The sequence below is a fragment of the Antechinus flavipes genome, chromosome 6, assembly GCF_016432865.1.
Source record: "Antechinus flavipes isolate AdamAnt ecotype Samford, QLD, Australia chromosome 6, AdamAnt_v2, whole genome shotgun sequence".
Lineage (NCBI taxonomy): Eukaryota > Metazoa > Chordata > Mammalia > Dasyuromorphia > Dasyuridae > Antechinus > Antechinus flavipes.
This window is the reverse complement of record NC_067403.1, coordinates 193,331,972-193,355,099: the sequence shown is the minus strand read 5'-3', so window position 1 is coordinate 193,355,099 and position 23,128 is coordinate 193,331,972. Positions and strand designations below refer to the sequence as shown.

Sequence of the window (23,128 nt, the reverse complement as noted above, 5' to 3'; positions counted from 1 at the left end):
AATAGAAAATTTTGATTATATCAAATTAAAAGGCCTTTGTACAAACAGAACGAATGCAAACAAGATTAGTAGGGAAGTAACAAACTGGGAAAACATCTTTACAATTAAAGGTTCTGATAAAGGCCTCATTTCCAAAATATATAGAGAACTGACTCAAATTTATAAAAAATCAAGCCATTCTCCAATTGATAAATGGTCAAAGGATATGAACAGACAATTTTCAGATGAAGAAATTGAAACTATTACCACTCACATGAAAGAGTGTTCCAAATCACTATTGATCAGAGAAATGCAAATTAAGACAACTCTGAGATATCACTACACACCTGTCAGATTGGCTAAGATGACAGGAAAAAACAATGATGAATGTTGGAGGGGATGCGGGAAAACGGGGACATTGATGCATTGTTGGTGGAGTTGTGAACGAATCCAGCCATTCTGGAGAGCGATCTGGAATTATGCCCAAAAAGTTATCAAACTGTGCATACCCTTTGATCCAGCAGTGTTTCTATTGGGCTTATACCCCAAAGAGATACTAAAAAAGGGAAGGGGACCTGTATGTGCCAAAATGTTTGTAGCAGCCCTGTTTGTAGTGGCTAGAAACTGGAAAATGAATGGATGCCCATCAATTGGAGAATGGCTGGGTAAATTGTGGTATATGAATGTTATGGAATATTATTGCTCTGTAAGGAATGACCAGCAGGATGAATACAGAGAGGCTTGGAGAGACCTACATGGACTGATGCTAAGTGAGATGAGCAGAACCAGGAGATCATTATACACTTCGACAACGATATTGTATGAGGATGTATTCTGATGGAAGTGGATTTCTCTGACAAAGAGACTTAACTGAGTTTCATTGGAGAAATGATGGACAGAAACAGCTATACCCAAAGAAGGAATACTGGGAAATGAATGTGAACTATTTGCATTTTTGATTTTCTTCCCGAGTTATTTTTACCTTCTGAATCCAATTCTCCCTGTGCAACAAGAGAACTGTTCGGTTCTGCAAATATGTATTGTATCTAGGATATACTGCAACATGTTTAGCATATATAGGACTGCTTGCCATCCTGGGGGGGGGGGAGGAGGGAGGGAGGGGAAAAAACGAAACATAAGTGATTGCAAGGGATAATGTCGTGTAGAAATTATCCTGGCATGGATTCTGTCAATGCGAAGTTATTATTAAATAAAATAAAATTTATTAAAAAAAAAAAAAGTAATAATCACTCCAAAATGCAGCCAGCTGATAAAATGTAAATGTTTATTTTCTCCTTCCAAAACAGCCGGTTAGTTGAGAGGCCTATCTCTCTGCTTGGTTCTAAGAGCTCTTGCAGCTTTGTCCTTTGCTTCTGCCTCTGCTTTCTCCAGCCTCCAGCCAGACAAGTGGAAAATGGAATAGATCTCTCTTGCCTCGGAGAGAGGGCTTCTGGCTCTCAATCTCCCAGAGTGCTCTGTGTCTGTTCCAGCGTGCTCTTCTCCAATGTAATTCAGCTGAACTCCCTTCTGCCACCAGGCAGCCAAGTGGAAAATGGAATGAATCTCTCTTGCAGCTTTGTCCTTTGCTTCTGCCTCTGCTTTCTTCAGCCTCCAATCCAGCTGAACTCTCTTGACTGGGCTTATATATGACTCTTCTGAGAGAATGGGATTATGGGTTTTCTCCCAGAGTGCTCTCTGGCCTTAAGAGCTTCAAAGGAGGTGTGAATTCATAAAGTTACACAGTTAACTTTGTGAATCTCCCATACTTGTGAATTCCAATGAGTAAAGGTATAAGCACAAGCATTGTATCAATTGGTTCTACTTAGTACCTTGTTTCAGGTTCTGGCCCAAAACATCTTCTTGTAAGATCAAATCAATAATCAACTCTAATGAGTTAGTAGTTTGTAAAGATTCCAACATTCATGTGTATGGATATGTATAAATATTTTGTAATGGCCAAGCCTAATGTGATGGGGAGGCCCAAATTTTCCTTGAGTATGTTTTATGTTTTAGAGCTTTTCATTCAGGTTATACCAACTGTTCTGCTGGGATCCTAAAATTAGAAACTTGTTTTTCCTTCTCTAAGCATGGCCTGATTTTTGAAAGGACATCTACCTGGGTGGGTGTTAATAGAAGTCAAGACCTGGTGAAGAGAATGTAAAATAGTAGTACTTTAATAACCTAACTCCAAGAATCTGATTTTATAATCCCATTTTCAGTAGAGCCTTTCTCTGCCTACTCCATGTTTTCCTTTATTATTCTACTATGTATTTTTGTATTAACATTCCATATCAATGTTCCTGGAACATAGATGGTATATGGTATTGGTTTTAATTGTTGATTTTTCAGACCAGTGATAAAATAAAATTAAAAAAAAATCCCTATTGGTATACACTTAGAAAACCACAAATTAACATTATCTATGCTGTGCTATATATTTTATTTAATATTTTCCAGTTATATTTTAAACTAGTTCAGGCTGCACTGGGGAACTTTGCTGGCAGCTTATCGCTTGCTGAAAATGTTTATACCTCTGCTTCAAACATACATGCTTGTCTGGCTATTTTTTTCTTTCTTTGATGGAGGAGAGGGAAGAGAAGAAAAAAGGCAGATCTAGAAATCCAGATTAATGGCATTAGGAAAACCATTAATGTTGGAGAAATTGCTGATTTCCAGGCAATTACTACAAAGACATTTTCCAGTAGTCCTCATACTTATCTCTGCAGAATTAAATAGTTCTACAGTCTCTATATGGGGGAAGAGAACTGTATTCTCTTTATTCCTCAAGCATTGGAAGGAAGCTTTGAATTCTCCTACATCTTTGGTCCCATTAGTCCCATTGGGAGCCTATTTGCCATTTTGAAATTGGCAATATCTTTAAGGGAAAGGTAATGGAAGTAATACATTGAGAAAAGGAAATGGTAACGAGAATAATATAAAGATTATAAAGAGAAATGATAGGAAGAGAAGGGGATAGGAGAGATTAAGGAAACATTCATATTTTTTTTCAGAAACTTTTTAACAATGTTTTAAAAAAACTTTCTATTTCAGTACCTTGAACATAAAATGAGAGTCATTAAAATGGCTCCAAAGTGAATTATGTAAATAAGTTTCTGAAAATAGGAAATGGATAAGAGAACAGTTATCAACATAGATCACCACTATTTCTTGTGAGAATTTACCTGATATAAGTTATCATTCCAAGTAAGCCACAAGAGCTTAGAAATTGCCTTGGCTAGCAAACACTGATCCTCCTTGCCAAGCAGATATTATGGCAGCCAAGGGAAACATTGATTTAGAATATAAACTCATGTGGAAAAACTTAAGGGCTTCTATCAGCCTTAATGCTTTCCTCTATACACAATTCCGCTTACCAGTGTTCTAAAAACTGACTCCTAGAATTCTGTAAAATATTGAGGATGTGGTCTGAGCAGGACTGAGTTTAATAGGACCATCATCTCATTTCTGAAGGACATATACTTTTTTTTTTACATATGTATTTTATAATAACTTTATATTGACAGAATCCATGCCAGGGTAATTTTTTTTACAACATTATCCCTTGCACTCGCTTTTGTTCCGATTTTTCCCCTCTCTCCCTCCACCCCCTCCCCTAGATGGCAAGCAGTCCTATATATGTTAGATATGTTGCAGTATATCCTAGATACCATATATGTTTGCAGAACCGAACAGTTCTCTTGTTGCACAGGGAGAATTGGATTCAGAAGGTAAAAATAACCCGGGAAGAAAAACAAAAATGCAAATAGTTCACATTCGTTTCCCAGTGTTCTTTCTTTGGATGTAGCTGCTTCTGTCTATCATTTATCAATTGAAACTGAGTTAGGTCTCTTTGTCAAAGAAATCCACTTCCATCAGAATACATCCTCATGCAATATCGTTGTCAAAGTGTATAATGATCTCCTAGTTCTGCTCATTTCACTTAGCATCAGTTCATGTAAGTCTCTCCAAGCCTCTCTGTATTCATCCTGCTGGTCATTTCTTACAGAACAATAATATTCCATAACATTCATATACCACAATTTACCCAGCCATTCTCCAATTGATGGGCATCCATTCAATTTCCAGTTTCTGGCCACTACAAACAGGGCTGCCACAAACATTTTGGCACATACAGGTCCCTTACCCTTCTTTAGTATTTCTTTGGGATACAAGCCCAGAAGTAACATTGCTGGAGCAAAGGGTATGCACAGTTTGATAACTTTTTGGGCATAATTCCAGATTGCTCTCCAGAATGGTTGGAGTCATTCACAACTCCACCAACAATGCATCAGTGAAGAACATATACTTTCACTGAAGTCCCTTTTTCAATTAGTGACTGAAGTCAAGGCAGCCAATTAAAATTTCAAAGTCCCAAATAAAATCTTATAGATTGTGAAACTTTCCCTATACCATTACAATAAGTTCTAGAATTTTGCCAGGCACTAAAATCAAGCTCATTGGCATACTGTTTACAGAGTGTATCTTCCCTTCTTAAAAAAACTTAAAATAACACTTTCCCTTTTCTAATCCTTTATTGAGCTCTGGGCCTGGAGTAAGGAAGACCTGAGTGTAAAAATCCAACCTCAGACATTAGGTATATGATCCTGGGCAAGTCACTTAACCCCCGTTTCCTCACCTGTAAAATGAGCTGGAGAAGGAAATGGCAACCTGTTCCACTATTTTTGCCAAGAAAATCATATATGGGTCAAGGAGAGTCAGACATGACTGGATTACTTAATTATTACCTTTTCTGTTATTTATTGTGATTTGTCCACAATCTGATAGTAGCTCACCAATTATATCAGCCAATTCTTCATGCTAGGAAGTGAAGTTCATCTTGGCTTGATAAAGTCATTGACAGCTTTTACAATTCCATTATCAACACCTTATCTGTCTTGGATATAAACTCTCTAGTATTCATATTTGTTCTTTTTAGTTAGTTCAATGATCATTCTTCTTGGCAAAGATGAAACACAATGAGAATTAAGCAGTTCTTTTTGCCATCAATTATCATTTCCCTATTTATTCTCAAGTAGTGATGGTCCTATTCCTTTTCTACTCTCCCTTACCCCCTTTTAGTTAAAAACAATGAAACCCCTCCTCCAACCCATTTCTAGGCTTTTCTTGCCAGCTTGAATTCATTTAAGTCCTAGTACTCTCTGATGCTATTCTTCTCATACTATCTTTCTGGCAGAGTTGTCTAAAGAGACTCATGTTCACCACTTCTCAACTTACCAATTTGGATTTTTAAAATCCAAGCTTATGACCTTCTCTTCGGTCTGGGAACACTACCTTGGTTGCTCATTACCCCCATTGCTCCATCTCCTTATCTCTTCACCTTTACAGTAAGAAGAGCATGTGTAGACTAAGTTGAAGAATGGATAGGAAAAAGAAATGATTGAAATAATAAGATAGGGTGCAGGAAATCACACAATTTTAGAATTGGAAGTGACCTTTAGAATTCACAGCCAGATGAGATATTAAAGAACAAGGACAATAAGAGATTGTCTTCAATTTCTTATAGCACATGCATGCTACACTAACCACCTTATGTGTTGACTATCATTTTATATTCTCAATGCTATAAACTATTTTTCTTAGATATAAATATCATTCATAAATGTAAGATAATTATAATTTATTTCATGTTATGATTTCTGGAAGAAATACAAAACATAATTTAAGCACACATACTTAAAAAATCTCAGATGTTATCAGTAGGTATACTTGTCTATTTGATTTACTCTTCAGTTCATGAGACTATATCCATATTTGTGTCTAGTTTAATACAATCTTTTTATGTAAATGAGAAAATATCAGGGTTCTAATAGAATTCTTGTGTTACAGCTTTGCCTGTTAGCATTTCAGACTAAGTGGAAGGAAAGGATTCTAGCATAATGGATAATTTAAAATATTTCTTAAAAATAAAAACTACTGAAAGTCCTTGGAGTAGCTGATTGAAAAATCTATTTTGAAAGGGTAATTTCATCATTAAATACACTCCTGTAGGGGTAAACTAGTTATAAAATATCTTAGGGAGAAGGAGAGATGATCCATTTTAATTGGATCAAAAACTTTTAAAAATTGCATCTTATTTTAAACCAAAGAAGTAGAGAGAGCAGACAGAAAGAGCACAGGACATCACAGCACTGATATTTTAGAGTTGTTGAGAGGGCCAGCTGGCAGTAGATGTAAAGTCTTTTGTCAATCTTAAACTGCTATATCACAGTAAGCTATCATTAGTACCCCATTCTACCTGTTATAATCTGTAGGTTCATACGGTTTTAAGAGACCATACAGTTTGAAGTGACCTCAATTTCAGAAGAGGAACCAGAGGCACAAAGTTGATGTGACTTAGCTTTCTTCCCCTATCAGGAAGAAGCTATTCCCAGACTATCCTGATTGTAAGGCGCTCTATTATCATCCCTCATTGTCTGGCAACTTGTAGATAAACCTTGTGGGATATTGATTAGCATATCTTCCAAGTCTGAGACCTGGTCTGCCAGGTGCATTCCTTCTGGTTTGGGATTCCTTCCTCTGAATTCCTACCTTCACTTCTCTCGTCTTCCTGAGAGACCCTTCCTAGGCTCTATTTCCTCTATAAAAATCTGCTTATGTTCAAGAACTTTGCTAAATTCTCTTCCCTACTAAGCTCAGTTACTCCCCCTCCCCCTCACAGTGTCCTCCCTCCAATGGCTCCTTTCTCCTTTTTATAGCTACTTTGTGGTCCGTCTAACCTGACAGTCAATGGTTTATCCTCATCTCGTCCGGTTTATTTTTGAGTTCCCCTGAGGAACTTCTCTCTTTTTATTTTCTCCTTACTTTATTTCATATTTGCCATTCCAGGTGTCGATTGCAACCTTTCCCTAAATGAAATTTACCTTTGGCCAACGAGAATGGCCCTCCGTGAATTTGTCATATGTTTATTTTGAACGCTCCCAAACACATCGAAGTGATTTACCAGGGTCACAAGGATCACTGAGATTCAAATCTGGCTGCACCCTGTCCACTCCATACACAAAGGCCTTCAAAGGCCCTTTCTTCCAACCCCCTTATTTGACATAGACGGAAATCAGGGCTTCGGTCCCAGTAACGTATCAGGCAAGGTGGCAACAAACCAGCGCCTGCCCTCCAGGCGCTTAGAGTCCGCCCAGGTCTGGAACTTCTAGGGAGGTGGAGGATGGAGCTGGGTTTCGGGAGTCCTCAGTCTGAGACCTGAAAGATTCTCGGGTACACCGACCCTCCCGTTCCTTATTTGTAAAATGGGGATAACAGCGGTCTCTCCCTCCCTGGCTGCTGAAGAGATCTAGAGTTATCAAGCCTCGGGGGCAGCGGGAACGCCTGCTCCTGTAATTAAATTGTGTACAAAGTAACTCCCGAGCGCCGGCGAGTGGAGGAGCAGCGCGCGTCAGATGGTGGAGGGCGGCCCGGGTCGGGAGACTGAGGGACGTTGTGGGTGACGCGCGGCCGGGTCGGCGTTCCCGGACCAAAGAAAGAAACCGTAGCTTGGTCAGGTGCAGAAATAACTGATACGGGCGTCGGCGGCGGAGCCTGGGGCTCCTATTAGAGCCGGAACCGAAATCCTCACTCGCTCCTTTTTACTGTCAGCTTTTCGAGCTGTCCCCTATGAGCCGGGCCTTGTCCTCGGTCCCCAGGGCAGCCTAACGGCTCCCGCCCCAAGCGGCGGTCGCGCGCCACAGGAAGTCCCGCCTCCCGCCCGGGAGCCCTAGGCTTCGCGCGCGCGGCCGGGGGCGCGCGGGGTAAGGGAGGCGGGGCGCGATATGTGAGGACTGTCCACAGCTTTGGCCCCGCCTCTCCCCTCCCGGGAGGGAGGGGGAGATGCTAGGGGCGGGGCGGCGGAGGCGCGCGCGCGGCCGCGGGAACTGAGCGGCCCGGGGAAAGCGGAGCCGGGGGTAGGTGTGGCGGCGGCGGCAGCGGCCGAGCCCGGGCGGGAAGAGCGGAGGGTCCCGGGGGGGCCGTCTGGGGGCGGCGGCGGAGCCGAGGGCCCGCCCGGTCCGGCCCGAGCAGGGGGGTGCTCGGGCTTCGGGGAGCCGGGACATGGCCCTTGTTCTCACTTTCTTTCTCTCCCGTCCGGCACCCTCCGGATCCGTCTGCGCCCCCTCCCCTCCTCGGCGCTGGCCCGCACGGGCGGGGCGCTCATCCTCCCGCTCCCTCTCCCAGAGGGCTTTCCCTCTCCTGCGACCCCTCCCCTGTTATCTCGTCACCCCCTCTTTGGTCCCCGTCATTCTGCAGACACCACCTTTCTGGTCCGTCGCTCCCTCTTCAGTACCTTTCACTCCTGTTATCCTCCAGTCCCCCTCTCTTCGGTCCCTTTCACTATTACCCTCGAGACACCCCTTCTTCGGTTTTTGTTACTCCTATTATCTCTGAGCGGCACCCTCTTTTTGGTTCCTTTCACTTCTATTATCCTCGAGTCTCCTCCTTGCTCCCTTTCACTATTACCTGCGAGTCACCCCACTTCCATCATTATCACTCCTATTACCTTCGAGTCACCCCCTCTTTGGTCCCTTCCACTATTACCTTAGTGTCACCCCCTCTTTGGTCCCTTTCACTTTTATTACCCTCAGGTCCCTCTGCTTTGGTTTCTATCCCTCCGTAACCCTCAGGTTATCCCAGTTGGTTCCTATTACTCTTATTGCCCCGAAGGCTCCACCTCCACGGCCCCCTCGCCCCCTCCTCCGTAGTCCCCTCAGTCCCTCTCCCGTGGCCTCCTTGTTCCCCCTTTCTCCCCCGCGGTCCCCAAGCCCTCCCCTCTCCCCACATTCTTGCCCGCTGAGCTGCCTGCTTTCCCCTGTGCTTTTCTTCCTTATCCCCTTCTGCTCCCCCTTTCCCACACTGCTCCCCCGCACCCCCAGCTCCTCCCTCCCTGGCCCTGCACACCACCGGGGCTCGGGAGGACGCCGTGGATGGGCTTTGCTCAGTGTTCCCCACTGCCCTCTTTCTCCACCCCCGTTAGCAGTCAGTTGTGAAGAGAGAACACACTCGATCCCTCCCTTCCCCTGTGAGGCTTCTACGGGGTGGGTGCACAAAACCCTTTTCTCTAATTTCCTTTTCTCATTCCCTGCCGGGGGTTGGGAGGGGGGGAGGTTTACAAAGGGAGAGTAACCGCTTTTCTTTCCCCTCTTCTTTTTTCTATCTTCCTCTCTCCCATGCTTTCTTCTCCCTTATGGCCATTTGAATTGTCATTTTATTTTTCTTTTGTTCCCAAACCAGGAGCCAAATTCCTAGGGCAAAATCAAATACTGGGCAAACATCTTGCGCTATTTTCTTGACAGATCTCTGCTGCCTTTTGGTGGGGGCCTCTGTAGAGTTGGTCTCCAAGGTGACTGACAATTGAGAGGGCGGATTTTGGTTGTATCACTTGAGTAGGTACTAATAGTAAATAAAGCCTGAAGGATCTAAGACATATATATATATATATGTATATGTATATAATTTTTTTCCCCTTGAGTCTCAGAGTGACTAGTATGAGTGAGGTAGAATGGCTGGACTCTAGGGAGTAATTTAAATCCAATTTCTAGTCTTCCCTTTCAGAGTTATAAAATTTTTGAATTGGATCAAGAAGATTAAGAATTATAAGAAATCTTGAAGATTAAGTAAATAACCCAGCTGAGATTTAGCATAGGCCATCACTGTACCACTAAATTTGTAAATCAGTTAATTCAAAATCCTTATGAGAGAGTGCTGTCCAGATCTGAGCAATTGACAGATTCGGAAACTGAAGTTTAGAGATACTAAATGACTTCCTGGCTAGTTTAGTTAGTGGAAGAACCCTAGAATCCAGCTTCCTTACTCCTCAGTGCTTCATCCATTACACCATATTGCCGCTTCTGAAGCATGTTCTACAATTATAAACTTAGACTGCAATTTTGCTATCTGGTTTGCAGTACTGAAGTTGGGGAGAGAAACGAGCACGTTGACAAACTTCTCTTGAAACTTTGGCAGTGCTGAAGATGGGAAGGGTAGGGAAGGGCAGAAGTGGGCCCCTCTGACCTGTATTGGGGAGGGCTATGACAGGCTAGACTCTGGAAGGAGGGCTGACTTTGAAAAAGTAGAAAATCATGGGATCATTGATTTAAAATTGGAAGGAATCTTAAAAGATTATCTAACCAACCAACTCCCTCACTTCACAGATAAGAAAACAACTGAGCAGTTTTTGTTGAGTTGAAAGTCCTTGGAGCTCCTTGTTGGAGCTAGTAACCAGGCTGAACTTAGAAGATTTCATTGAGTGGACTTTGGGACAGGAATCTGGAGAAAGAAGGAAAGTCCTTGAAGAGGACCCTGAAGTTGAGACAGAGGACTCTAGAAAGATCTGGATTTTGTTAAAGGTGTGACTGGAAAGAAAGGTCTGAGGTTGAGGGAGGTGCTCTGTAGCTGGATTTCAGGATGGAGCACTTTAGGAATGGATGAACAGGAAGGAAGGAATTTAAAATTTAGCTTTGCATCTTCTGGGTTTTCCTTCATAATTTCAAACACTATCATCAGTTTGTATGAGGATGACTTCAGTGAGTTGTGGTTAATTCCTAGCAGCTAGGTGTCTATAGAATATATAGTGTGGCTGAATTTTAAAGCATGTTTTACAGTCAGACTCCCTGAGTTTTTAATTTGGAAACTGTAGCTAGATATTGCTATAATTAGCAGGCATTTTGTTGATTTTCAGATTGGAATTTAATAAGTTTGCTTCACTGTTTTCAGGGAGAAATCAATCACATAGATTAGGGAGTGTAGGTTTCACTAACAGCCTGTTTTAGTAGGTGACATGAAAGGCATTCTCTTTGATGACCCTCGTGGCTATTAGTATATTATTCATAACATGATTTATTCTTTTTATTTTCCTTTGATGATTTTTTTTTTTTTTTTGCAAGGGGTTGTCAAATTTTTTGATTTCAGGACTCCTTTGTGTTCCAAAAAACTGTTGAGGAGCATTCCTTCCCCACAAAAGAGAGCTTTTGTTTATAGAGGTTGTATTCACCAGTATTTATCACATTAGAAATGAAAACATCTTAGTATTATGGATTTTGTGTTAATCAGTATTAATAGATTTGACTTTTCAGATGCTGAAAGGATCTCAAGGACTCAGAAAGGTCCCAGAGCAGACACTTTGAGAATTGCTTATCAGATTGCCTATATATAGCTTGACAAAGCTTTTTCCTTAAATATAGAGCCAGTTAAATGTAGTAAAAATTAAAAGGCAGAATGAAGAAAAGAATAACACATAATTTATGACTTTATTAAATTACTCACATAAATGGCATCTGCTAACTAGAAACATAGCTAAGAAATGTTTAGTTTTTACATTCACATTTGGAATTTGTGAAATTTCTGTCAGCATTCATTTTGCTCTAACACTAAAGTTCTTGACTTTGCTGAAGAAATAATTGGAATAATTCTTCTAGTTTCTGAACAGTGACTCTTCTGCATTAATGAATAGGAGCCTCAACCAGTTTTACCACCATCATTGTGGATTGCATCTGTGGTTCTCAGATTACAACTAAAGGGCTATTGATGTGTCTAGAAGTACACTGCTGTTTGTCAACAGCCGTGCCCTTGATTAGAAACTGAGGTCTGTTCTGGAGAATGTGATCCATCAAAGAAAATTATTCTGTAGGGCGATGTTGGAAGAAACTATTATCTTAAGATTTTGAGGACTCAGCAAAATTCAAATTGGTTGGAAGGGTGTGGATACAATCTCCTTTTATAATTTTTTTTTCATGTTTTAAAGTTTTATCTATGAAGAAAAGAAAAAAATTGTTTTACTGATGGTTAACAGAAAACAGCCCTACACAAAATAGGAGTCAAAAGAGTGCTCTTTGTCCTAACATCTTGCTATTTTTATGATAATAAAACATTGGATAGTTATTCTAAGCCTCATATTGAGTATCTGTATGCCTCAAAAAACTTTTTTTTAATTGGCCAAATCAGCAAGCAGTATGCCAAAAAAATATCATGCTTGATTAATATTTGTTACTGGGCTGACCGATGATTTGTGATACTACTCAAGTGACCTTGGACAAAGTCTTCTCCTATAAAATGGAGAAGTTAGATGAAATATTTTGTATCATCTCTTGCTGCTCTATGATTGCAATCCTCTGCTTTTCCCACAGTTCTTTATTGTGTTTATATGGTAGAACACTTTAGCTTTCAGTCCAATAACTGCATATTTATAAGGAAGCATCACAGGATACCATATTGATAGATCACTAGAATCTTTTACAGTAATTATCAGATCAACTATAGAAGATGAAATAAAATAGCAGACATTGAAGTTAGTTCTCTTTTTTGAAATGAACACATACATTTTTTGAAATAGATATATGTAGGATTATGTACATTTGTAAGAGTGAAAATCTCTGGACCTCAGTTTCTATAAAATGGATATCATATTGTATTGTCTCCTCTCTAAGGTTCTTGTGATAATGCCTTTTAGGTGGAATAGTGAGGGCACTGAACTTTTCATCACAGGACTTGAACTTGATTTTTGATTCTAACTTAATAGATGTATGACATTTGACAAGTTATACTTCTGTGCTTTAGTTTCCTTATTTATAAAATAGGGATAATAGCTATACCACTTCATAGTGCTAATGTGAGGCTCAAATGAAATAGCAATTGGAAAACACTTTGTAACCTATGAAATGGTATATTAATAGATATATTATGAAATGCTATATTAATATCAGCTGTTAGTAAAAACTTTAAAACATAGAAACAAGCTGTAATCATGAGGAATAATATATGTCTAAATCCCTGGGTGTCCAGTGGGATATTATAGAGAATTGAATAACAGGGCTGGCTATGTTTGCATCAGTGTTTTGAGGGAATCTTGATTTCATTGATGTGGCTCTCCTTTTGACTACTGCAGTTTTACAGCCTATTCTTCATCCTGCGCCATTCCAGGTGATTCTTATTTGTGTCCTTCCAAATCCTTCATAGAGGCTCTGTCTAATCCCTGGGTACCAGAGGATGATGATAGTAGAACATGTGGTCTGTGCATGTATTATTCCTCACTCTACATGACTGGCTTACCTCTTTTTCTGGTCACGTGTGGGTCTGGTATCTTTTGCGGCTTTTTAGGTACAAGTAATCCAATGTGCATTGTCCTCTGGAGACAGCTGGGGGTGCAGTGAGTATACCTGTGTAATCTCATGGTGGCAATAGCATCTACCTTGTGAGGTTGTTGTGAGACTCATCCAAGATAACATTTGTAAAAGTGCTTTAACACTGTGCTTGGCACATAGTAGGTATTTTATAAATGTTTGATCTCTCCTCCTCCCTCCCTGTGAAACATTTGTAATTGTGATTCTAACAAGAGCATGATGTTACTTATCTAACATCACTAGAAGAATATTTGGTTTAAAAGACTGAGTTCGTGACTGTGACAAGCTTGGGATCATTAAGAGTTTTTCATTTGGGGAGTAATTGCCCAAATGTGATCCAGCTACTTTCCATCTTTTAAATTCTGAGTCTACATTATTATCCATATTCAATGCCTGTTCAAGATATGTAAGTTATTAAAACTGCATATTGTTTGTTCATGCAAACAATGAAAAGATCAGTTATTTTTCATTGTTTAAATATTAGAGCACCTTGTGTTTGAGGCCTAGACAGGGACACAGATCCTTGGTGACGAAACAATAGCCACTGTAGTTACCCCTTTTTTTTCTTCAGGATTATTCCCTTTCTAGATTCCTTGAGTCTTGTATTTTATTGTAAGTACGCTAGGATTTTAGTTGCTAGGGCTTGTACAATTAGAGAGATATTGGACCATTTATAATAACCTGTATAATAGCCATCCCATTCTTCTCCTGTTCTAAAGAAGCCTGTTGCGGACTGAGAACTGGAATGTTTGCAGCCCTGATTCAGCAGTTAGATTTGTGAAGATGAGGAGAGATTATTATTTTAGGCTTATGGATTTATTGAAAGCTGGAAGGACTTTAGGAGTCTTCAAGTTCAACTCTTCTTTTTTGTAAATGAAGAAACTAAGACTCAGAGAAGGGAAGTCACTTCTCCAAGGTCAGACAGGTGGTAGACGGAGAGCCAGAATTAGAACTGTCTTCTAAGTCCTTACTGACTCCACATCTAGTGCTCTTGTAGCTGTTATTTCTAGAACCTGTCACACTATCCATTAACTTCTTGTCATTCTCCCTGCCTCTCTTTAGTTCTTCTCAGCTTTCTAAAAAGCTACATTCAACTTTCCAGATATATTGATAGCATATTTATAAAAAAGTCTCCTAGCTGCCTAAATATATCTCATTAATCAGCCAAGTATTTGTGGAATGCCTGCCATGTACTCTAATAGACCCAATGGGAGACACTGAAGTATAAGACACTGGGCCTGTTCTCTAGAAATTTAATACCTAATTGTGGAGATGAGAGTAACATACATGAAACATATCAAAAAGTACAAAACAAACATGTAAATTAGTGCTAAAGTGTGTTCTGGTTTGTAATTTTTATGGGAGTTAAGAGAAAGGGACTTGCTGTGAAGATTGAAAGAGGAGATATTTTATGGAAGAAGAAATAGTTGAAGTGGACTTGGATGGTATTGTGTTAATTGGATGGTAATGGTGGAATTGAAGGAGGTGGGGGGTGCCCATTCCAGGCTAAAACAATATAAATAGAGACAGAGATAGGAATTGGTATTGGAATAAGAGAACTACTGAGTTGGCCAGAGGTTGTATATAGGAGAGTAGAGTCAAATAAAAGGGGAAGGATAGGAAAGGGCCGGGCAGTAGGGGCTCCTGAAAGCCACAGAGAAGGGTTGAGCTTTGTTTAGGTAGAAAATCAAAGCCATTAGGTTTTAGAGCAGGGCTATAGCATTTAAGGAAGATTATTCCAATAATCATTGTAGGGAGGATGGGGAGAGACTAGAATTAGAGACTCAGACCAGAGATTGTTATAGTGATCTAGAGAAGAGGGATGGTTCTCTAGGGGGAATGGAGAGAAAGGATTATTTTGAAAGAAAAGGAGGAAAAAACATGAGAGATTTGAGGAGGAAAGACAGATGAATCTGAGATGACAAATTTCCAGCCTAGGTTATTGTTAATCTTCATATTAAAATTTTATGTCAGTCAGCTGATGCTTGTATTAATTCACTATTTGTTGAATTCACCTCTTTTACCTATTTTCTTTCATTTAATAAAATATAATTTTTCATGACTAATTAATCTCCTCATTTTGTGGCTTTCACACACACAAATGCCTATAACTTGTTCTACTTCTCTTTTGCCGGGTTCTTTTCTTCTATTTTTAAAATCCTTTGTAAAACTCCACCAGGGAGTCTTCATACCCAAAGTGGATAGTTTAAAGGATGCAGTCTCTTTAATATGTGTGTAGCATATCAAACAGAAATGTTGAAGAAAAAACCATAGAACATAACATAAATCAATCATAAGTGACTAATATATTGTGTGGTTTTTGTTATAAGCAGTTTACTATTAATACTGTGTATATGTATTTATATATATGTATGTATGATATATACATGTTTTATATATAAAACATATGTTATGTATATACATATGTATATATAGTGCAATTTATGCCCTATCACTTTAGAATGTAAAGTCATAGAAGATAGAGGTCAATTGTTTTGTGCAATGCCTAAGCTATTGTATATATTAAATAAATTTTAAGTAACAAGCCATAAACTTTGTCCTTGCCTAATTTTCCAGCTACAGGTCCTTTTGAAAATCAAAGAGACTGTATATCTATATAAATCTTGGACTGTGAATTCTTCTTTTATACAAAAAGAGATTACAACTATTCAAAGTGTAATGCATTAAAAAATTTTATCAGTAAACCTGATCTGTTTCTTCAAATAAACATGCTAGATTTACATATGTCATATTCAGCACTTCCTTTCTGTAGTTAAAAAAAAGCTCCCTCTGAGATCCTACTTGATATGAGTTCTTAATCTTACAAAGATGGGCTGCAGGTGTCAGTCATAAATATTAATGCAGGCATGCAGTTACTTGCTCATTTGAAACACAGAGGCTCTGGGGTGACAGTGAAGCTTCTTTCTTCCTGACTTAGTGCATTATTAGGCTATCCACGGTGTCTGGTAGAGAGAGACTTCTCATGTCTGCCTGGAAGTTCATCCTCTTGGACTTCTGCCTTACATCAGCAGTGGAAAGGGGGAGGCAGAGGTAAGCTAAGAGGGTGTTCTCAGAGCACTTCCAAGTACTTAAGTACTACACCGTAAAGGCAAATAAGATTTATGTAGTGTTCTAAGTTCTTTCTCCACAACTACCAGTTCATAAGCTTAATAAGTGCTTATTGAACCACTCTATGAGGTGGGGAATAAGGGGTCTTATTTCCATTTTGTAGTTGAGGAAACAGGCTCAGCCCATTTGCCCCTTGGGGTGACTCAACTTGCTTTTGTGGAAGCCAGTATATGAGTGTAAGTATCTTGACTCACTCCAGTGCTTTTCTATGACAGCATACTGAGTGGCCATATATTAAATGCTTAAGATTTAACACTAACAAGGAGTTGTCTCTTTTGTGAGGGGCTTTTCCAACTTTTCTAGTGAGTACTAGACTAGCAAATGATTATTTCCCCAAGTTTCATAATCCTAGGTTCTGTTTTAGATTACTTGTTTAGATCAACAGGTAGAGGTTAATTATGTTCTCCATAATGTGTTCAAACAAACGTCTCTAGAAGTTGTCATGATTTGAGATCTGTCGTCTCTGATTTTTCCATTCAGTTCATTCATGTTTTCTTAGTCCACTTTCTAATTTTTTTGTTATCCAGTGGTCATCTTTACTGCTTTTTTTTTTTTTTTGAGAGAGCATTTTTCTTTTCAACATTTATTTTTTTAAGATTTTGATTTCTAATTTTTTCTTCCTCTTTTCTTCCCCTCCCCTTCAAGACAACAGCAACAGTTTGATATAGGTTGTACATGTACAATCAAGAGAGGGCATTTTTCTAAATAGTTAATCACCATGGCATTGTCAAACAGTGACTTCTTCCTAATTTAGGCTGGTTATGAAGAGGAATAAAAGTAAAAATGCTTTTGTGGAATAAAATCTAGGCACCTTAATATATGTGAGAATATCGTGGGGCATATTGATTTCGGTAGGTCTGAAATAACATCTCAAGAACTCATTTGTCTTAAATTCATAATGATATAGTTCTGAACTATCAAGTTTTGAGTTTCAAACTGTTCTGTTCATTCTTTTACCAGTTGATAAATAAATGATTAAAGTCCTTGAAGGCCTAAGGCACTTTTGTTTAACTGGGTAGAAGAAGTAGTAGCAGAAGATACTCAGTAGTGGGTAGAAATTACAGATTTCTAGATAGATGACTTTAACATGACAGTTGACTTCCTAATTTTCAAAGCTATCCATAAGAGGAATAGGTTGCTTCGGACTGGAGTAGTTTGCTCTTCACTGAAAGTTATTAAGTAGAAACTGAGTGATTTCCTGTTGAGGATACCATACAAGGGATTCTCACCATGGTCTCAATGTGATCTCTGAGGTAGTTTTGCTTTTTATTGGAGGTAAGTTCCTGAACTAACCTTCACAAGCCACTCTGTGTTTTTGTTCTCACTTAAATACATGAAAATGTCATTTTGCTTGTGGAAGTTATCACATATTTTTTTAAGAGAACATGTTTTAAAAATTAAACTTTAATAGGCAAACCAGGTGCAAAAAGCTGTTTCTTAAGAAACTGATTTTGTTATTGTTGCTTATAATGACTAGTCATATTTGAGTAAATATTCTACTTGATGTGTTACTTTCTCTTCCTATATATTGAGGTTTCTGCTAGAAGGAAATTTATTTCAGCAGTACCAATTAGTAATATTTCTAGAGGGCTTTGGTAGATATGAACTCTTAATTCCCTCTTTCATCTCAGAATATTTCTGATAGTTTACTGACAAACTTATTATTATATTTATATATATATATAGTATTATAACACTGACTTATTGTTCTTAATATGAAACAATAGCATTTAACATTTTAAAATTTTTGGAGAGTTGGGCATATGAAAGAGGGAAAGAAGTAGGATGTCTATTGGTTTCTCCTCCCTCTTCTAAGGAATTACTCCATCTTGCTACTTATTTAGCAGCTTAGCAATATTTTCATCAGTGTTGAAATAGATTTTTATTAGTGCTTTATAACCGACAAAGATCATAAGCAACAAAGCAGCTTTATGATTTTTTCTAACCTAATGCTACTTTAAATTTTAATTTTTGTGCTTTTAATTTTGTGCACAAAACTGAACTAGTGCTTAATTCTGTTTCTTAATATCTGCCCATCATAGGACTTCTTGATTTTATTGAGTAATACAAATGGATTGAGAGAGCAGTTATAGCTAATGTAACCACTTTTTTGGGGTGTTTGGGGGAGGGAACGATTTGTTATACATCCCTGGCATTCTAGAGAATTTCAGAATTAGAAGGCTCTCAAGTCCAAACTATGTACTTGCTCAAGAATCCCCTCTATGACCCTCCTACAAAGTCATCATCTAACCTTAAATCGAAGACTCTGGCAAGACCTCATGACTTCCAAAGATAGCTCATCCAATTTTTGGATATCTCTTAATTGTCAGAAAAGTTTCCCCCTTATATCAAGCCCAAACTGCTTCATTATAGCTTCTATCTACTACAACTGATTTTGTTCTGTAGGACCAAGCATAGGAAATCTGATCCCTCTTCTTACTTGATATCTCTTTACTTTCAAATCCTTGAAGACAAATACATTTCCCTTTACCCCTCAGTTTTCCAGCTTAAATAACCCCAGACAAAATATCCTTCAACATTGGTCTTTAGACTTTTCTGGATGTTCTTTAGCTTATTTATGCTTTTTCCAAAAGGTCATCCTTGGAACTAGGTCCAGTATTCTAGATAAGATCTGATCAAGGCAAAGAACTTCTGGATTGTAGCCTGTCTTAAAATCGGTATTTCCTAATATTACAGTGGTTTTTTTGGTTGCCAAGTTGCATTTGACTCATATTGAAGCTTTTATTTTATTAAAATCTCTATGTCTTTTACATATGAACAATTGTCCAGCCATATTTCTTTCCTTTTCCATCCCTTCCCTCATCTCATACTTCTTGGCATCCAAGACTAGGATTTTACTTTTACCTTTATTAAATTTCACCTTATTAGATTCAGCTTTTCATTGTAGCCTATTCAGATCTCTTTGGGATCATGATTAAGTCAGCCAGTATATTAGCTATCTATACTCTCAGCTTGGGTAATTTACCTATTTGATAAACATGTAATTTATACCTTCATTCAAGTAATTGAGAAATGTTAAAGAGGGAATATATCCTTGTTGCAGCTACATGGGACAAAATGTAGAGTGTAAGGCCTGGAGACAGAAAGAATCAGCTTCCTGAGGAACCCTGGACAGTTCATTTAATCTTGTTTGCCTCATTTTCCTCATCTGTAAAATGAGCTAATGAAGGAAATGGCAAACCACTCTAGTATCTTTGCCTGGAAAATCCCAAATGGGGTCACAAAGTTGGGCACATGTGAAAAAAATGATCGAACAAGGACATTTTCTTATTGCATTCCATCAAATATTTCCTTCCAACTTAATAATGAACTTATACCTCAGAATCTGGGCTACAGGATTCTGATCTTAGGGACAGACCCTTAAAAGGGCTATTTTCTTTTGACTCACTGCCCCAAAGCAGAGTTTACTTTGGGAAAATCTCCATATATGCTTATATCTTAAGTTTCCACAAATGTAGGTAATAGATTTCCAGCTCCTGTGTTAAACATTAAGAGTAACAAAAGCAGAAGAGGTATAGGACAAACTTCATTTTGCTTTACAAAAAATGTAGATATGAAGGGCTCACAGGTGCTCATAAATACAGCAAGCACACCTAAATAATCAAAATAGTTCCTCTTGTGTTGGAATCCTTACAAAGTGTTAACTCATTAGAAGAGTGTGTCAGCAGGGGAACATAACAACATTTTGGGAAATCCATCTTTCTCACAGGATCCTTCAGGTCTTTAGAAGATTCATTGCTATCCTTATGTGAGGCAAACACACTTTGGAAATGCTAGATGGACAGCTTGCTTTCCATCAGATGTGTGATGACCAAGTGACTAATAATAGGGTGGCAACGACAAAATACCATACTTCTGTGGTGTGTCTTTGACATTTGTTACCCTTTCACATCAGGGACTGTGTGGGTGATTATTTTCTACTCTAAAAAGATAAGGTGCCCAGGAACTCTTCTCTCTGGAAGCCAAATCCCCAAACTTTGAAACTTAAAATTATGTTTTGCATGACTTAATATGTGGTTTCTTAATTGTGGACAGGGATAAAGAAGAAAATCTAGAACTCAAAAATTATAAAAACAAATGTAAAAAAATTGTTTTGGATGTAATTGGGGAAAATATAAAATAAAATAAAAAAATTAAAAATTAAAAGAAACTTGGGCTTATTCTTGATGAAACCCTCAAGACTGGCATTATCCTCAAGACAAACCCTCAAGACTGGCATTATCCTCAAGACTGGCATTGCCCATGCATCTCCATTCTTTGCTTATTTGATATATTTTAGTCTCATGCTGCCCAGGAAATTCTTATTTTCTACACAGAAGATTGGGGTTCAGGAACAGGCCTATTAACTCAGCCCTATTGAGCATACCTACTTTTACCATATACGTCTATATATACTATACTGTAGGAACTCTTAGCATGGTTCTTTGCTTAACAATGGGCAAGCATATGTAACTAACCACAACAGCCATTTGTATATATTTCGGTAGAAAGGAAACTTCATATGCATAGGTTTCACTCTTGGACCCAGGTCTGATCTGATCTGTCTTGTCTGTTGAACAGGGAAAAGGGGGGGGAAGGTAGAAAGTCTGGGTGGATCAATGCCTCTTTTGGTTGGTCATTCTGCCAAGACTCCTAGCCTAGCCTTAGTCAAAAACTCCAGTTAGAAATTGTCTATCTTTCTTGTAAGGAGGCCACAGATAAGTTCATATGCTATAGGTATGTTTGCATATTCTTAGTATAGAAGGACTGAGGGAGAGGTATGATCAAGTTTGTTACCCCTCTTTAGAGAACCATTATTGAGTGCCAGTCATCCATTTTTGAGGCTGCCCAAGTGTACTCCTATCTATTCTCCACCTTTCCATCTTGTCTTCAGGATAGTATGAGAGCTTGTTAGTCACATCTCCCTTTCCTAGTAACCTATGGTTATAGTATTTCATAGAATCCATCAAGGACAGCTAGATTTCAAGTGCCTATTAATAATTTTTATTGTGACCTTTTCTATCACTCTCTTTGACCTCTGTTATCATTTTGTTCACACAGATATTTGGCCTATTCCTCCTCTGATCTTTTGTTCTACAAAATGGCTTAAAAAAACCTCCTACATTTGTCTTTAATATTTGTTATTAGTCTTATTTCTTTTTTGAGCTTTAGCACTTGTGTAGTTCTATAGGATTGTATCACATATTTATATTTGTTCTCTATTACCAATAGTTCTTAGTTTCATGCTTATTATATGCCTTTAAAAAATCTAAATGAGTTAACTTGGTCTTCTCTGTGAATCTTTTTAAATGGCTTCTACTTTTCTTCATTGAATTGTTTCTGTTTATGTCTTCAGAATTTCATAGATTTTGAGGTTTCCTATTTTTTTGTGCTGACTCCTTTGGACTTAAGACCAAATCAATAAATATTTTAAAGTGCCTGCTGTGTGGTATTGGGGAAAATACTGGGGATAAAAGACAAAAATGAAATAAAGGATGAGGAAATACAAGGTGAGAGATTTCTACTCTTCAGAATCCTGTGATGACAGAGAAATGTTAGACTGTTTTTTTCTCCCAGTACCAAGAAACAGTCAAACAGAGCTTTATGTTTGGGTCATTAAATGCCTGGTGATCAGTTCCCAAGAACATGATTTCTTGTATTAAGTCCCGTTTTCTTATCCCCATCCCAGAATAGTGGGAGATGAGGCACAACCACTCTACATGTGGAACATATGTTTGGCTCCCAACAGGGTCTGGTGTTGGAATTTGAGTCTTAATGGAAAAAGGTTCCTGATATTTATTGAGGGATATTGGAATTTTTTTCTCTTCTACATGCACAATGAAATAGATAATGCCTGTGTGTAGATTCCAGAATGAAGTAGATCCAAATCCAAATTTAAATTCTTTTGATGTTGAGTACTCAGTATTGGAGAAAGTCATGGGGATGCATTGTTTTTTGGGGCAGATAAGGTAAAATGAATGTGGAATAAGAACATGTACATTTTAAAAAGGGTTTATTAGCATTTGAGCATGGATCCTAGATGCCTTCATGGAATAGAAAGCCAGCAAATAATGTGGACTAGGGGGTGGGGGAACTGAGGTGGGAAGTAATGGGAAGGTGGGAAGTGCTAGGTGGATGTTGGCAGATATAACTGTGCTGAAAAAGGTGTAGGGGAGCAGGAACAGGGGATGACAATAGAGAGTGTGAAGTCATTGCCTGTGACTCTCCAAAGGCCAGAGCTGGCAGGTTTTTAAGTCTTATATGGCTGATAAGGAATAATAAGATGGTGATTAGATCATCCATTCCACACAGTAGCCTCAGCCCAGGCTGTGGGGAATGAAGTGCCCGCAGGAGATTCCCTTCCTGTGGCAAAGGCCTTGAAATCTTGATCTCTGACTCCCTGGAAGCAAAGACCCTCCTCCCTCCATAGTCTCTGAGGGTCACTGAGCAGAGGACTTTGTATTGTCCCTGAGACTTAAAGGTTGAGGTCAAACGTGGCTTAGAATTTCCTTTGGAGAAGCATGGATTGTTAAATAGGGACCATCTGACAGTCATGTGCTGTAGGAAAAGGACTGGACTGGAAGTCTGGTCATCTTCCTGAGGCTCAGTTTCCTCATCTATAAACAAGAATAATCATACTTGCCCTCCCACCTTCACATAGCCCTGGTAGGGAAAGCACTTTGTAATTGGGAGCTGTCATTGAGGGCTGGTTATCTGCTTCTCTCCCACTGGGTGATGTCAGCCGCTCATTGCGGCCACTCCCAGCACTCATCTTTTTCTGACTCTTGATATTTTTGAGTTTTAATTAAAGTCCTGTTTTTGATGAGCAGGCAGAAGGGTTTGCTTTGAGTCTGACTTCTTTCTTCAAAGCCCTCCCTTACACCACAGTAGATGAAGTAGAT

General features: G+C 38.9%; 1 protein-coding gene across 3 annotated transcripts in view; it reads left to right on the top strand.

Annotated features, from left to right (window-relative positions):
- Window positions 1-5,681: 5,681 nt before the first annotated feature.
- Window positions 5,682-23,128, top strand: part of RGS12 (regulator of G protein signaling 12) — a 247,830-nt gene continuing 230,383 nt past the window's right edge. The window contains exon 1 of one of the 3 annotated variants that reach the window (XM_051964988.1): window positions 5,682-7,892. The gene's annotated coding sequence lies outside the window, so the exon portion shown is untranslated. The remainder of the gene's footprint in view (window positions 7,893-23,128) is intronic. The other 2 variants (XM_051964985.1, XM_051964986.1) reach the window with 2 other exon arrangements.